The following is a 15,822-nucleotide window of genomic DNA, read 5'->3' on the forward strand; positions in this document are numbered from 1 at the left end:
CTTATGAACGGTTACTGCTTAACTGTTTCTAAATGAGTCTGGGGTCTGTTGGCCTTCAATCGCTACCAAAACCCAGATAAGTTGATGATGCCTTTGTTTTCTGAGAATAGCTTCAGTGTGCTGGCTCACAGTTCCGTAAGGAGGGTAAAAGTGAAGAATGTGCAGAGTCAGGTAAAACGATGCATAGGCTTCTTGGGAATTTTTAAGCTGCGGACCATGATGAATAAATGGTGCATAAGTATACTCGTCATCGTGAGTGTTTGTGTTTTCACATCTTTCATTAGCTGTGTGTAAGAAAAAATACTTAACATAGTATCTACTAACCCAACAATGAAAAGGAATTTCATTAGCTATTTATACTTTATTTCTAAAATAAACCTAAATCTAATTAAAACATTTTGGCAGCATTCTTTATTTGTTTCTCTAATTATTTGTTCTTTACAGTCCAACTGAGTCTAAAATAAGTAAAAAAATTGATAAAGTTAAACAAGAGACATTATCATGGGAATAATACATCACAACGTGTAGTCTCTCATATTTTTAGTAACTAGACATAACTTGAGGGCTGCTTAAATTTTAAAAAAGGACAAAAATAAAACAAAATTTCTACTTATTTTAAATTTAGATAATAGAAAATGTATCTGTGTAATGCTGTTTAGATTAATCTGATCAAAATATAATTAATATTGGTCTATTGCATATACATAATTTCAGAAAGGTGGTGTTTTATTACTACAAAAGAAACAACTAAAGTCATATTTTGCAATGAATGCATTATTTTGAAATTCTTAGAAAAACTCTGCTCTTTATAAAGTTTAATCCATTTTTTTACTTCAAAAAATTTTTCTTTAAAGTACATTTTTTATTCTCCACTTACAGTAAAGTATAACTTTTTTGTTTTGTTTTTCAAAAATTGTACCAAATTTTTATATTAAATTAAGGCGGTACCTGTGTAGGTTTCTTCCAAAGGTATATGAGGGATGCTGAGGTTTGGAGTCCAATTGAACCAATTGCCCACGTAGCGAGCACAGGACCCAGTAAGTAGTTTTTCAACCCTGGCCCACTCTGTCTCTCCCTGTTCTTATTTCCCAGTGTCTGTTCCCATACTCATGACAATGTGTGCCCAATTGTGTAGCTCCCACATATGAGTGAGAACATGAGATATTTGGTTTTCTGTTTCTGCATTAGTTAGCTTAGGATAAGAGATTTCAGCTGTATCCACCTTGTTGCAAAGGACATAATTTTGTTTTGATGGCTGCGTAGTATTTTAGTGTATGGGATTTTCCAATCTACTGTGGATTTTCAGTTTACCTTGGATGTGCACCTGGGGTGACTCCAGGTCTTCGCTATTGTAAACAGTTCTGCAACATACAGGTGCATGCATCTTTTTGGTACAAAAATGTATTTTCCTTTAGTTATGTAACTAGTGTAGTAATGAAATTGCTGCATCCAATGGTAGTTCTTAGTTTTTAATTTCCAAACTGCTCTCCATAGTAGCTGAACTAATTTACATTGCCACCAACAGTATAAAAGTGTTCCCCTTTCTCCATAGCTTCCCCAACATCTGTTATTTATTTTTTTACTTTTTAAAAAAAAGCCACTGGGACTTGCGTGAGATGGTATCTCATTGAAGTTTTCATTTGCATTTCTCTGATGATTGGTGATGATTGGCATTTGTTAATATGTTTGCTGGTCATTTGCACGTCTTTAAATAAAAAGTATCTGTCTGTGTCCTTTGCCCACTTTTTAATGCAGTTATTTATTTTTTGCTTGTTGATTTAAGTCCTTTAAGGATTCTGCATAACAGGCTTTTGTTGTAAGCATAGTTTGTGAATATTTTCTTCCACTGTGTAGGTTGTCTGTTAAATACCTTAACAGTCTCTCTTTCTGTGCAAAAGCTCCTTAGTTTAATTAGGCCACACATGTCAATTTTTGCTATTCTTGCAATTGCTTTTGAGGACGTAGCCATAAATTCATTGGCAAGCCCAATATCCAGAAAGATATTTCCTAGGTTTTCTTCCAGAACTTGTAGTCAGAGGTCTTACATTTAAGTCTTTAACCTATCTTGAGTTCATTTCTGTTTATGGTGACAAGTAGGGGTCTAGTTTCATTTATCTGCATACGGATAGCCAGTTATTCCAGCACTGTTTATTGAATCAGGACTCTTTTTGCCATTGCTTATTTTTGCCAACTTTGCTAAAGACTATATAGTTGTAGGTGTGTGAATTCATTTCTGGGTTTTCTATTCTGTTCCACTGGTTTACGTGTTTCCATACGAGTAACATGATGTTTTGGTTACTGTAGCCTGGTAGTAAAGTTTTAAGTTGGGTAATGTGATGCATCTGGCTTTGTTCTTTTTCCTTAGGATTGTTTTGGCTAATCGGGCTCATTTTTGGTTCCATGTGAATTTTGAAATAGTTGTTTTCTAATTCTGTAAAAATTAAAATAGGTAGTTTGATAGACGAGCACTGAATCCCTAAATTTCTTTGGGCAATACAAACATTTTAATAATATTGATTCTTCTAATTCATGAGCATGGAGTGCTTTTTCACTTGCTCATGTTGACACTTATTTCTTTCAGCTGTGTTTTGTAGCTGTCCTTGTGCAGACCATTTCCTCCTTGGTTATCTGATTCCTAAATATTTTATATTGTTTCTCTGACTACTGTAAATGCGATTGCATTCTTGGTTTGGCTCTCAGCTTTACGGTTATTGTTGCATACAAATGCTACTGATTTTTGTACAATGATTTTATATTCTCAAACTTTACTGAAGTTGTTTATCAGTTCCAGGAGCCTTTTGGCACGGCCTTTAGGGTTTTTGTGAAGCATATAATAGAATCATCAGTGAGGAGAGATCATTTGATAACTTCTTTTTCTATTAGGATGCCTTTTATTTTTTCCTCTTGCCTGACGGCTCTGGCTAGGACTTCTTGTACCATGTTGAATAAAAGTGGTAAAAATGAGTGCCATTGTCATGTTCAATTTCTCAAGGGAAATGATTCCAGTTTTTGCCCATTCAGGATGATGTTAGCTAAGCATTTGTCACAGATAGCTCCTATTATTTAGTGATTTTTTTTTTGATACCTAGTTTGTTGAGCTTTTTTTTTTTTAATCATGAAGGAATGTTGGGTTTTATTGAAAGCTTTTTTTCTGCATCTATTGAAATGATAGCAGAGTTTTAAATTTTAATTCTGTTTATGTGGCAAATTCTATTTATTGATTGGTATATGTTGAAACAATCTTGCATTCCATGATCAGGAATAAAGCCTATTTGAACATGGCAAATTAGCTCTTGAATGTGCTGCTGGATTCAGTTTGCTAGTATTTTGTTGAGAATTCTTGCACCTGTGTTCATCATAGATACTGGCCTAAGGTTTTCTTTTTGCATCGTGTTTTTGCCAGATTTTGGTATCAGGATGATAATTTTGGCTTCACAGAATGAATTAGGGAGGTGTCTCTCCTCCTCAATTATTTTAGAATAATTTTAGTAGAATTGGTAGCATTTTTAAAATATGTCTACTACAATTCAGCTGTGAATGTATTTGATGAAGAGTTTTGTTGTTGTTGTTGTTGGTTGGTGGAATTTTTATTACTGATTCAATTTTGAAGCTCATTATTTTTCTGTTCAGGGTTTCAATTCTGTCCTGAGTTAATCTTGGGAGGTTGTGTGTTTCCAGAAAGGAAACACATTAAAACACACTATTCCAGTAGGAATAGTCCGAAATGTTAAGACCTTGCAAATAGATAGGCACAAAGTTCTGTGTTGATGCTTTTTTAAAAAAACATTTTTATGTTAGAATTAGATTGTATTTATTTATTTATTTATTTATTTATTGAGACAGGGTCTCATTCTGTCTCCCAGGCTGGAGTGCATACCTTGGTGCAACCTTGGCTTCCTGCGACCTCCACCTTCCAGGTTCAAGTGATTCTCCTGCCTCAGCCTCCTAAGTAGCTGGATGACAGGCACATGCCACCATGTGCAGCTAATTTTTTGTATTTTTAGTAGAGACAAAGTTTCACCATGTTGGCCAGGATGGTCTTGAACTCCTGACCTCAAATGATCCACCCGTCTTGGCCTCCCAAAGTGCTGGGATTACAGGGTGAGCCACTGTGCCCAGCCTATTTATTTTTATTTTTAACACGTTGTTTTCTAGAATCATAGCCTAAAATATCTAAACATCTTATTGTTTTATCCAAAAAACCCCATCCTTTCTATCAATTTAAATAGTAGTAGCTTACTCCTTTTTCTAGTATTCTTTGATGTTCTCCTAGTGCAAGTAATTCAATTCCTAGCAAATCTAGAAGGCATCTTTTTCAGTAACTCTTAAAAATTTTGTAAACAACAACTTTTATAAGAACTCTTAGCCGGGCATGGTGGCTCATGTTTGTAATCCCAGCACCTTGGGAAGCTGAGGTGGGTAGATCTCTTGAGTGAGGTCAGGAGTTTGAGACCAGCCTGGCCAACATGGTGAAACCTAGTCTCTACCAAAAATATTAAAAATTAGCCGGGTGTGGTGGTGCATATCTGTAATCTCAGCTACTCGGGAGACTAAGGCAGGAAAATCAATTGAACCCAGGAGGCAAAAGTTGCAGTGAGCTGAGATTGTGCCACTGCACTGTAGTCTGGGTGACAGAATGAGACTCTATCTTAAAAAATAATAATAATAATAAAGAACTCTTTCGAGGTGTTCTGCAGGGATTATGTTTAAGGCTTATAGAGATGTGTCTTTGCTCTTGATAGATTATTGCTTTTCAGTCTACTTTATTAAGTCTAACATGATTTCACAAACCATGTCCCATGAGGAAACCATGTATTCCTTGGAACTACATTAAGTTTAAAATAAAGTATCTTTCAATATATCTAGAAATACTAAAAACAAACACCCCATTTCCCCCAAAAAAATTAGGTAAGGAAATATATTTCCTCAAAAACTTTTCTCGTATTATATCTAAATCTATAAAGGCTTTCACCATCATCTTATAAAATGATGCATGACCTGACTTTTATGGTAAGAATTAACAAGAATACTTTACATTGGAACCATGCTTAACAATTTACAGAAGTGTTTAACATTTTCTTTTTGTGCCCAGTCATATAATCTCATGACTCTGAAGCACTTAGACCCGGATAGTCTCTTTTTTTTTTTTTGCAAAAAAATAAAACAAAACTAAGTTAATATGATAAAAGCAATCAGCCAGATAGAAACTTGTAACAGTCATTTAGTTCATTCCCTTTTAAGCTATTTGGCTGCAATGCCAAGAAACCTGAGATTTGTTCTTCTGTGATTTGTGAGGATGTGAGGCCAGGTAACAAAACAAGGTTGGAACTTCATTTAACACAAGCCATTGTCACCTTTCTCTGCATTAAGGAGATCATGAAGTCACCATGGAAATTGTAAATGAATGTGTACTGATCGAAATGAATATTTTAATAACAATGATACACAAAACTAGTTGCTATTTATTTACTTTTGTTCTATCAATTGTTTTATGGTTTTTGTAATTTTTTTTCTTTAAGAGACAGGGTTCACTGTGTTCCCAGGGCTGGAGTGCAGTGGCCGTTCACAGGCCCAGTCAGGATGCACTAGAGCCCTGCACTCCTGGGCTCCGGCCACCCTCCTGCCTCCGCCTCTCGAGTAGCTGGGACTACAGGTGTGTGCCACTGCCCAGGTTCTTAGAATTTTTTTGTTATTCAAAAAATAGTTAAACATGAGACAATATATTCAAATGGGTCAAGCATAAACTATGTATTTTTTCTTTATCAACTCTACAACTGACACAGCTTGTTATTGTTGGATACGTTTTAGGATTCCCAGAAATGGAATCTTACTATGAGTGAAATCACATGGTTGGACTGGAAGCTTCCTGTTACAAGTCCAGGGAAGATGGGAATACCCTATGAGGCTCTGCATTAAATTCTGAATTGGAATTAAAAAATTGATTCTGTTGGGCCGTAGTTGCTTTTAAAAGACTTGATATCACTGCCACCTTAGTTGGTAACCATACAAGTGATGGCAAGATAGAGATAAGTGAGCTTCATTTTAAAAATGCAAATAGTGCTTGATTTAATAGTTTAAAAACTTGTAAAATTGCCCAGCAATAGATACACTCTACAAAAGCTGAAATATAAATGCTGTAAGTGCAGTAGCAATAAAGGACGTACTCCTATGTAAGAAAAGCACAAAGCTTTTAACACAACAATGGAAATAAATTGTTTAGTGTTTGATGTTTATTTAATTCAAAAAAATATTTATTTTGGATTCCATTAAATAATAAACATCCATATGTGGTTAAGTGTTTCGATGCCCACCACTCTCTTGTGATTATGGATGGAAAACTTGAGACGGTGCAAAGAAATTTTCAAAGTGGTGGCTGGGCATGGTGGCTCATGCCTGTAATCCCAGCACTATGGGAGGCTGAGGTGGGCAGATCACCTGAGGTGGGGAGTTTGAGACCCGCCTGACCAAAACGGAGAAACCCTGTCTCTACTAAAAATACAAAATTAGCCGGGCATGGTGGTGCATATCTGTAATCCCAGCTACTCGAGAGGCTGAGGCAGGACAATTGCTTGAATCCGGGAGGCAGAGGTTGCAGTGAGCTGAGATCATGCCACTGCACTCCAGCCTGCAGTCCAACAAGAGTGAAACTTCATCTCAACAAACAAACAAACAAACAAACAAACAAACAAACAGGTGGTATGACCCATAGCCCAACTACAATCAATTAGAAAGTAACCCAAAGCATCTCCAAGTATACTGTCGGCTATCAGGCAATAACATGCAATTTCTAAAACCTAACTTAAATGCAGATTTTAAGTAAATTTAAAATGTGTCAGTTTACTTACATTTATTAAATAAAGTTAACACATAAGTATTTCTTGAAAATGAGAGCTCCGGGGACTTACAAAATGAAAAGTTTCCATTTCCTTCCTGTATTAACACAGCTAATGATGATCTTTACTTAACATGCATAAGTCAATTGAACAACTCAGCATTTCACCAAATTAAAAACAAAACCCAAAAGAGAAAAGGTAATACAACTAACCTTGGTCGAGTCGTTCACGCTGTTATTTGAAGTCTGTGGGCTTGAAGTAGAGATACTTATGGTTTTTTTGGAATATATTTTCTGTGGAGACCCATACTATTAAGATTTCCAACCCCAGGTGACCCTGGGTCTGGCCTCACAGGAGGAGGGCTGAGAAAAGGTGTCGTCTGCCTATTCTCCATATGGAGCATGCTGCGGACTCTTGTGATTATCTTATTCGATCTGAAAAGATAGCAAAAAAACAAAGGCTTAGTATTTTATGTTTTCCTTAAATGATCTAAATGACTTGCATTTTTAAAAAATTTGCCTGAGAGTAAACCAAATTACTCACAAAACAGTGTTTTAACACCAAAGACATGTGAGAGCATACCTGCTGTAAGCAAGTATATTCAAAAGTTGTTCTAAAAAAGTACACATGTTTCTAAGAAGATTCCTACTGAATAAGTAATTCAAACAAAGTAAGGAGGAAAGAGAAATGACTGTCAGTGATGTATGGCTCAACAGGTAACACTTGCTGCCTTCTGGAAGGCTCTACCTGTAAGATTCTGAGGATGCAATTATAAATACTTGTATTTAAAGGTAACCATGTGAGATGATGAACATGTTAATTTGCCTGACTATAAGAACCACTTCTCTATGAATAAATATATCATAACATCATGTTGTACTCTTTAAATTATATACTAAAAAAAAGAAAGAAAAGAAAAGAAAGCTAGAAATATTTGCATTTAGGAAACCAGTTTCAGGATTTTAAAAACTACTTCCAAATGTATTTTCAAACATTTCTTTCACCACCCTTGTAGACTTCATCCATTATTTAGGAAAAATTAAGCATTTAGCACTGAGGAATAAGTCACAGCAAGAACTCCTAGGGGAGAACTAGATGGCTGGGGTGGTGATCAAAAAGAACTAAAGCATCTCTGAAGGCCATTAGCCACTAGCATTGTGACCAAGGCACTGGAGGTGGGGCCTGCCCTTTGTCTTCCACACACCCCCCTTCAGGCTGACCAAGGTGTTATTTTTTAACGACTTTGTAAATTACATTTTCATCCTTAGGATAATCATTCCCTATTTCACAAGGATGCCTTCCTGTACACGGAAAAAAACTATACAGAATACTGCAGTTTGTCTCAAAGCGCCCTCTAGTGATAATACTAAAGATCACAATCAGGAAAGTTCAGTTACTGAATGCCAGGATGTGCCCAGAGTTGTAGGTAGTAGTTTGGGTTTAGGTTGTGATCTACCGAAAATAAATTAATTAATATTTATATTTAGAAGAATTCTGACAAGTAATTTTATAACAAAATCACTTTATTGACTAGAAAGCTTCAAAAATGCTAAAAGACTAATAGATTACATTAACTACATGAGATTTTCCAGGGGAAAAAAGCCACACAAAAGACAAAAGTAAAAAAAAGAAAGAAAAGGCAGAAACTGTCCTTGGCTAACATTTTAAATGTAAGTTTATTTACTAATATTATTTTCAAAAATTATACCATCAGGATAGCTTTCACTTCCTGCCAATCTCATAAAGTTCTCTCACTAAAAATTATACTTTGGTGGCAAGTTAATGAGCCCAGTTCATTTTCTACAAGTCTATGTTTTGACTTACTTCTTTACTTTTTTTGACATGGATCTGTTAGCCTTTAATGCTATTGCAAAGGCTTCCTTATATTCTTTTAATTCAGTAGTAACTTCTTCATAAGCAGTTTTCATTTTGTAGAACTGATATTTTGCATCTTTCTGTATGAGGTCTATTTTATTTACTGAAGCCATGTAATTCTTTTTTAACTGCTCTAAGTGTTTTTCATATTCTGCTTGTTTCTAAAACAAATGAAAAAAATCATACTTGTAAAACAATTATAACCTAATTCGTCTATATTTGTTGCCTTTCATTTAGAGTAAGTAATTCAGAAAACAATTTTAAATATGTTTTTAAAAAAGAAGCTGAAGTTTAAAACATTTATCAGCCATTTCATCTAAACTGATAATGGAATTAAGAATTAAATCTGAATTATAAAAATTTGAAATCATTCTTATGTTAGTATTCATGTAAACTGATCATTTAAAAAATGATAGAATCCATTTAAAATTTTAAAAACTGAACAATGTAGCTTAAGACCAATTCAAAAGCATCATATAATTTTAAATTACAATTTTTCTTTTTCTAATAGTCTTATGCCAACTGGCCTTAATAACTAAGTGACACTAGAATGAAAATCATTACCCTGAAAGATCAATTTAGTTATAATAATAATGGAAATTAAAATATTTAAAAGGAGAAATAGTCACCACTTTTTTTCCTAAAACTTTACAAAGCAAATTCCTATAAGAGGAGCAGAGAAAATACTGTATAGTGTGTTTATACATAGTGTTTTTATACATATAGTGTTTATATACAATAATTATATAATTATATATTATATCATATTAAATAAAAAATCGTATGATTATATAATTATATAATTTTTTACATATAGTGTTTATATTATATATAATTATATAATGATTATTTTATTTATATATAATTATATATTATATTATATAATTATTCCATATAATTTGCAGGGAAATAAATGAAAGCACATTACAGATAAACCTACCCGATTAACAAAAAACTAACCTGTAAACCGATTTCTTCTAATTTTTTTCTTTCCTGTCTTGTTCTTTCTTCTATCTGCAATTTATATTCTTCTAATTCACTAAGGTCTACCATATTTTTTTCTTTATGTGTCTTAAGATTCACTACTTCTTGTTCCAACGTTTTGTTAACCTCCTCCAATTTTTCATATTTCTGTTGTACATCTTTCATAGAGATTAACTCCTGTTGAATAACTTGATTGTTTTTAGCCAAATATAGACATTTTGAAGATACAGCTCCCAGCTCTTCTGTAAGATCATCAAACTGCATGAATAAAATAATACAGTTTGATAATGAAGTAGGCTGATAATATTTTAATACAAAACCAATAACAAATTTTGAAATACATTTACTTGCAATAACATGTTATCTGTAATGCAGTAGATTCTTCAATTGTGAACCGTTAAATTACTCAAAAAATCAAGAACAAAGTTAAAGCCACCAAGAATCACAATAATATATTATTTACTTTCGTCATCTTTGCCACAGAACTTTTGCACTTGATCTTAGGTTTTTACTTTTCTGATGGTTTTGTTTCTCCTGAAATGGCTCTAAGTTTTTTTCTTAGTAGAAAGTTTCTAATCTCCTTCCTTCATCATCACTTCCAATAATTTCTAAAGAAGATTTACGGACATCATGTTGAGTTATTTAGGTCAAAGACAATAAATGGCTCTCAGAATAAGACTTTGAAAATAACAATCTAGGGCAGGTGTGGTGGCTCTTGCCTGTAACCCCAGCACTTTGGGAGGCTGCAGTAGAGTGATCACTTGAGGTCAAGAGTTCTGTCCAGCCAGAGCAACACAGTGAGGCCATTTCTGTAAGAAGCTAAAAAATAATTAGCCAGACATGGTGGCTCCTGCCTGTAGTTTCAGTTAGTTGGAAGACTTAGGCAGGAGGATGGCTTGAATCTAGAGTTCAAGCCTGCAATGAGCCAGGACACCACTGCACTCCTGCCTGAATGACAAAAGAAAGACCATATCTCAAAAAAAGACAAACTAATGAGCTCTGTAAATAAGGAGTATGATATGGTTTGGCTGTGTCCCTACCCAAATCCCATTATGAATGGTAGCTCCCATAATTCCCACACATTGTGGGAGGGACCCAGTGAGACATAATTGAATTGTGGGAGTGGTTTCCCCCACACTGTCCTTGTGGTAGTGAATATGTCGCACAGTGTTTGATGATTTTATAAAGCATTTCCCCTTTCATTTAGCACTCATTTCTCTCATTCCCAAGCAGTAGGAGATAATTGAATCATGAGGGTGGTTCTCCCCATACTATTACTGTTTGCCCTTGGAACCCAGCCCGCACGTTGTGAGAAAACTCAGCCCGCAAAGAGAGCCTGGGAGTTCCAGTATCAGTGTTTATGCTGCCTACCCCGAGCAAAGTTCCAGCCAACAGCCAGCATCAACAACCAAACACTGGAGTGAGCAAACCTTCAGAGGATGCCACTTCCCCAGGCTTTCAGCTGTCCCTAGGGAAGCTGAGGGGAGCAGAGACAAGCTGTCCTGGCCAAGCTTTTTCCACATCACAGATGCATGAGCAAAAAAAAATGTTTCAAGCCACTAAAGTCTGGGTAATTGTTAGGAAAAATAAAATTATTTTTAAAAAGAGACAACAAGAAACAGAACTTATACAGCAGAATGTAGTCTCCTTTAAAGTAGGATCTAATAAATTTTGAGATTAATTGATTGATGACAAGCATTATTGAGAAGTGGCAGATAACCAGAAGAAAGACAGAAACTCCTGAGGAGAAACTTTTCCTATAATTCCATTCACTTATAAACTCCAATAACAAGGCAAGGGTGTCTATTAGAATTTCCCCTCAAGTTAGAAAATGAGACTGGAAAACAACAAGATGCATGATTCAAAAACAAATAGAAACATTTGGTTAAATAATAAAAATCAGACCTTTTCTTGATTTAAATTAACTGAAATTCTAAAGGAAGCAAGCAGCTTTGGGTATTTATTAATCAGTCTAGTATTCAATTTTCATTTTCTTCTCAATGAGGCAATAAGAATATTGTAGATTCATTTTTCATCTTCACAAAGTAAAATAAATGTAGTCTGCTTTGAATGTGAAGAAATTAAATCCAATGACCCCTTTACCTTACTTCAGGCTTGTTTGTAAGTAGAAGTTAAGACCATCCCATCTTTATGCTATACCACAGTGTAACACATGTTCTCTATAGCATACAAATTGGCTCTCAGATATTGAAATTCAAAATACTAATTTACTATTTGTCTCTGATAAATTGCCTGAACATTATTTGATTTTTAAGTGCTGCACTCCTAAAAATTTCTCTTGGCATGAGTTAAATTTTGTATTCCAAGAATCTTGTATTGAGCTAGAAAGCAGATCTGGGCATCTCTGTTTAAATAAAAGGACGTCAATACAGGGAACTGTGGTTTCTGAGAATGCAGGAATTACACCAAGGAAAGGATCAGCCCCAGTGTAAACCAGCTACCAGGTGGAAAGAGGATTTGCGAACTGAAAGATGATGACTTAACTTGATTTTCACTGAGATAACCTGACAGCCCAGACCTAAACTTCTCCTTCCTAGAAGGTGAACATTTGTGAGTGATTCTATACATTATAAGGAGTTAATAAAACATAATACACCAGGCCAGGTGTGGTGGCTCACACCTATAATCCCAGCATTTTGGGAGGCCAAGGCAGGCAGATCACCTGAGGTAGGGAGTTCAAGACCAGCCTGACCAACATGGAGAAACCCCGACTCTACTAAAAATACAAAATTAGCCAGGCGTGGTGGCCCATGTCTGTAATCCCAGTTACTCGGGAGGCTGAGGCAGGAGAGTCACTTGAACCCGGAAGGTGGAGGTTGCGGTGAGCTGAGATTGTGCCCTTGCACTCTAGCCTGTGCACAAAGAGTGAAACTCCATCTCAAAAAAAAAAAAAAATGCACTAAATGGCAGACCAAAATTTGAAGAAAATGCATCCAGAATTTAAAGAAAATGTGTCTAAAGAGGGAAGCATTGGATAAGAGACTAAAGTTTGAATGGGGAAAAATATAGATGAACTGTGTCTTGTAAGCCTGACTTCCCACTATGTCTCAGAGTCAGTAAGGTATGAGCTGGCCAGACTCCTTTGAGACACAAAAGGTGAGGTTAAAGATGTTCCACTACATCCAGTTTTATCATGACATCAGACAAATGGTAATACGCAACATGACTGAAAACACCTTCTAATTAAATTTGATTTGGTCCTGGCATAAGAATAAACATAGATAAACATATTAGAATTGAGAATCTAAATTTAAACCTGTACATTTACAGTTAATTGATTTTTCTCAAGGTTAACAAAACAATTAAATGGGGGGAAAATAGTCTTTTCAACAAACGATGCTGGGACAACTGGATATTCGTATTCAAAAGAATAAAGTTGGACTCTTACCATATCTAAAAATTAACTCAAAGCAAAACAGCTAAATGTAAGAGCTAAAACTATAAAACTCTCAGAAAAAAATTGACATAAATTTTTGTGGCTGCATTTGGCTGTGTTTTCTTAGCTATGAAGAAATGGATTCAATGGACTTCAAAACTGCAAACTGTTGTTCATGAAAAGATGGCCTCAAGAAAGTGAAAAGGCAAGCCACTGAGTAGAAGCAAATATCTGAAAAGCATAGATCTGACAAAGACTCATTATCTAGGATATACATAAAAAAACCTTATAATTCAGAAATAACAAGGTAAGCCAATTAAAAAATGGGCAAAGAATTTGAATAAACATCTCTGCAAAGAAGATATACAGATGGTTATAAACCCACAAAAAGATGCTTAATGCGATTAGTAATTAGGGAAGTGTAAATTAAAACCATTATGTATTATCACTTCACACTGTGAGGATGACGTCTTTGTTCAATGAAAAAGATAGAAAATATGTGTTACCAAGAATATGGAGAAATTAAAACCCTTACACAATGCTGCTGGGAATGTAAAATGGTATAGCCAATTTGGAAAACAAACTGGCAGCTCCTCAAAAGGTGAAGCACGAAGTTACCACGTGAATCAGAAACTCCAGTCATAGTATATACTCAAGAGAAACGAAAACATACGTAAACACAAAAACTTGTACATTAAATTGAGCAGCATTATTAACAAGAGTCAAAAAGTGAAAAGAACCCAAAGGTCCACCAACTGACGAATGATGAATAAAATGTGGTGTTTACACACAATGGGATATTACACAGCAGTAGGAAGAAATTAAGTACTGATACCTACACAGAAGAAGCTTGAAAAAGTTATGCTAAGTTAAAGAAGCCAGTCACAATAGACCACGTATTGTGATTCAATTGATATAAAATGTTCAAAATATACAGATCTATACAAAGAAGGCAGGTGGTTCCCTAAGGCTGTGGGAGGAAGGGGAAACTAGTGAGGATGGCTAAATAATGTGAGGTTTCTTTTTAGGGTAATGAAAATGTTCTAAAATTGATCGTGATGATTGCATAACTCTGTGAAAAACTAAAAGTCGATGAATTGTGTACTTTAAATGAGTGAATTGCATGGTGTGTTAATTATATCTCAATAAAACTGTTTTCCTCCAAATTTATTTGGTGCTAGTGATCTGGAGTCATGTAACAGTGTATTGCTTGGTTTCAGATCATTGGCCACGGTTTAAGACATAAGAGAATCAACAGCATGCCCTTTTTATTGAAAAAGTAATATATGGGCACAGTGACTCATGCCTGTAATCCCAGCACTTTGGGACACCCAGGCAGGCAGATTGCCTGAGTTCAAGAGTTCATGACCAGCCTTGGGTAACACAGTGAAAACCCATCTCTCCTAAAATACAAAAAATTAGCCAGGCATGACAGCATGTGCCTGCAGTCCCAGCTACTCAGGAGGCTGAGGCAGGAGAATTGCTTGAACCTAGGAGGCAGAGGTTGCCGTGAGCTGAGATCACACCACTGCACTCCAGCCAGGGCGACAGAGTGAGACTCCAACTAATATATATATAAACCTGTCCTTTCCATTAGCATCAAGTCTGTAAAACATATATATATATATAAAATCTTTCCCTCACTGCTTAATGTACTGACAGATTTATATCGAGGACTAAACTCTGATCTTTTTTTCTTTCGCCCCAATTCTTATCTTAGGGGCCTGGGGAGTCACACCCTACACACTATAAAATCTCATCAATGGGTTTCATTAACTCATATCAAAGGCTTATTTTTCAGCCTGACTCTGGTACAGCATCAAAGATAGCAGATGCTGAAGGAAATCAAAATAATTTACCCCCAAACATACTTATTTCACATATTTTGAAATGGCTACCACAGGGCCAAGAGATTAAAATGGCTCTACAAAGCTGTCTTCGCTGGGAAATTTTGCACCTGTAAGAAGTCTCTATTAATGTAACCAGATCTCTCCCCTTCTATGGATTCCTAGAGCTAGGAGAAATTATCTAAGAGCCCGACACATTTAAAGTCTGAAAAGATATATTTACCAGCTATTCTGTCTGATGGCTACAGGCTATGAGCCTTCATCTACATAATAAAAACCTTGGCCTCCATGATCCCCTCATCTTAATTCAGGCATTCCTTTCTACAGATTTCAAGTTTTAGACAATAGCTTAACTCTACGATCACCTCAAGAATCCCTAAAACCCACCTATGATTTGTAAGCCCCCCCTTCCATATGTCCTACCTTTTGGGGCTGACTCAATGTATACCTTCCTCATGTGATTTTTCCCTACAATTTCTGTCCCTTGGAAATGTGTAAAACCAAACTGTAACTCCTTTCTCAGGATCTCTTGAGATTGTGCAACCCAAGGCCACAGTCACTCATATCGGCTTAGAATAAACCTCTTTAAACAGGTTTGGCGGAATTTGGATTTTTTCATCATCAGTATTTCCCCAAATTAAGTGACCTTTTAAAATCACAAGACCGATCAAAAATTACCTTATGTTTTAGCTTCGTAATATTCATTTCCAGGTGATCTGTTTCTAAGTCTCCATGGAAAACCAATTCTTCATTTCCAAATTCATTTAATAGACATTTTGTCATTTCCAGGAGTTTCTTATATCTGCAGAAATGTACTGCATTAGTAAATCAAGCGTTTTTAAGAGTCAATACTGAATAATTTTTAAATAGATATTATGTTTTAGCA

The 15,822-nt window shown here is 35.4% G+C and overlaps 1 long non-coding RNA gene across 1 annotated transcript; it reads right to left on the bottom strand.

Moving 5' to 3' along the window:
• Positions 1 to 9,818: 9,818 nt before the first annotated feature.
• On the bottom strand, positions 9,819 to 15,730 carry LOC116537842. Its single transcript, XR_004263383.1, has 2 exons — positions 15,615 to 15,730; positions 9,819 to 9,950 (listed from the first exon to the last, which is right to left on the bottom strand). It is a non-coding gene; the product is annotated as an uncharacterized LOC116537842 (long non-coding RNA).
• Positions 15,731 to 15,822: the final 92 nt, after the last annotated feature.

This window comes from Sapajus apella, unplaced genomic scaffold, assembly GCF_009761245.1.
Source record: "Sapajus apella isolate SASKATOON/1434 unplaced genomic scaffold, GSC_monkey_1.0 scaffold114, whole genome shotgun sequence".
NCBI classification, from domain to species: Eukaryota; Metazoa; Chordata; class Mammalia; order Primates; family Cebidae; genus Sapajus; species Sapajus apella.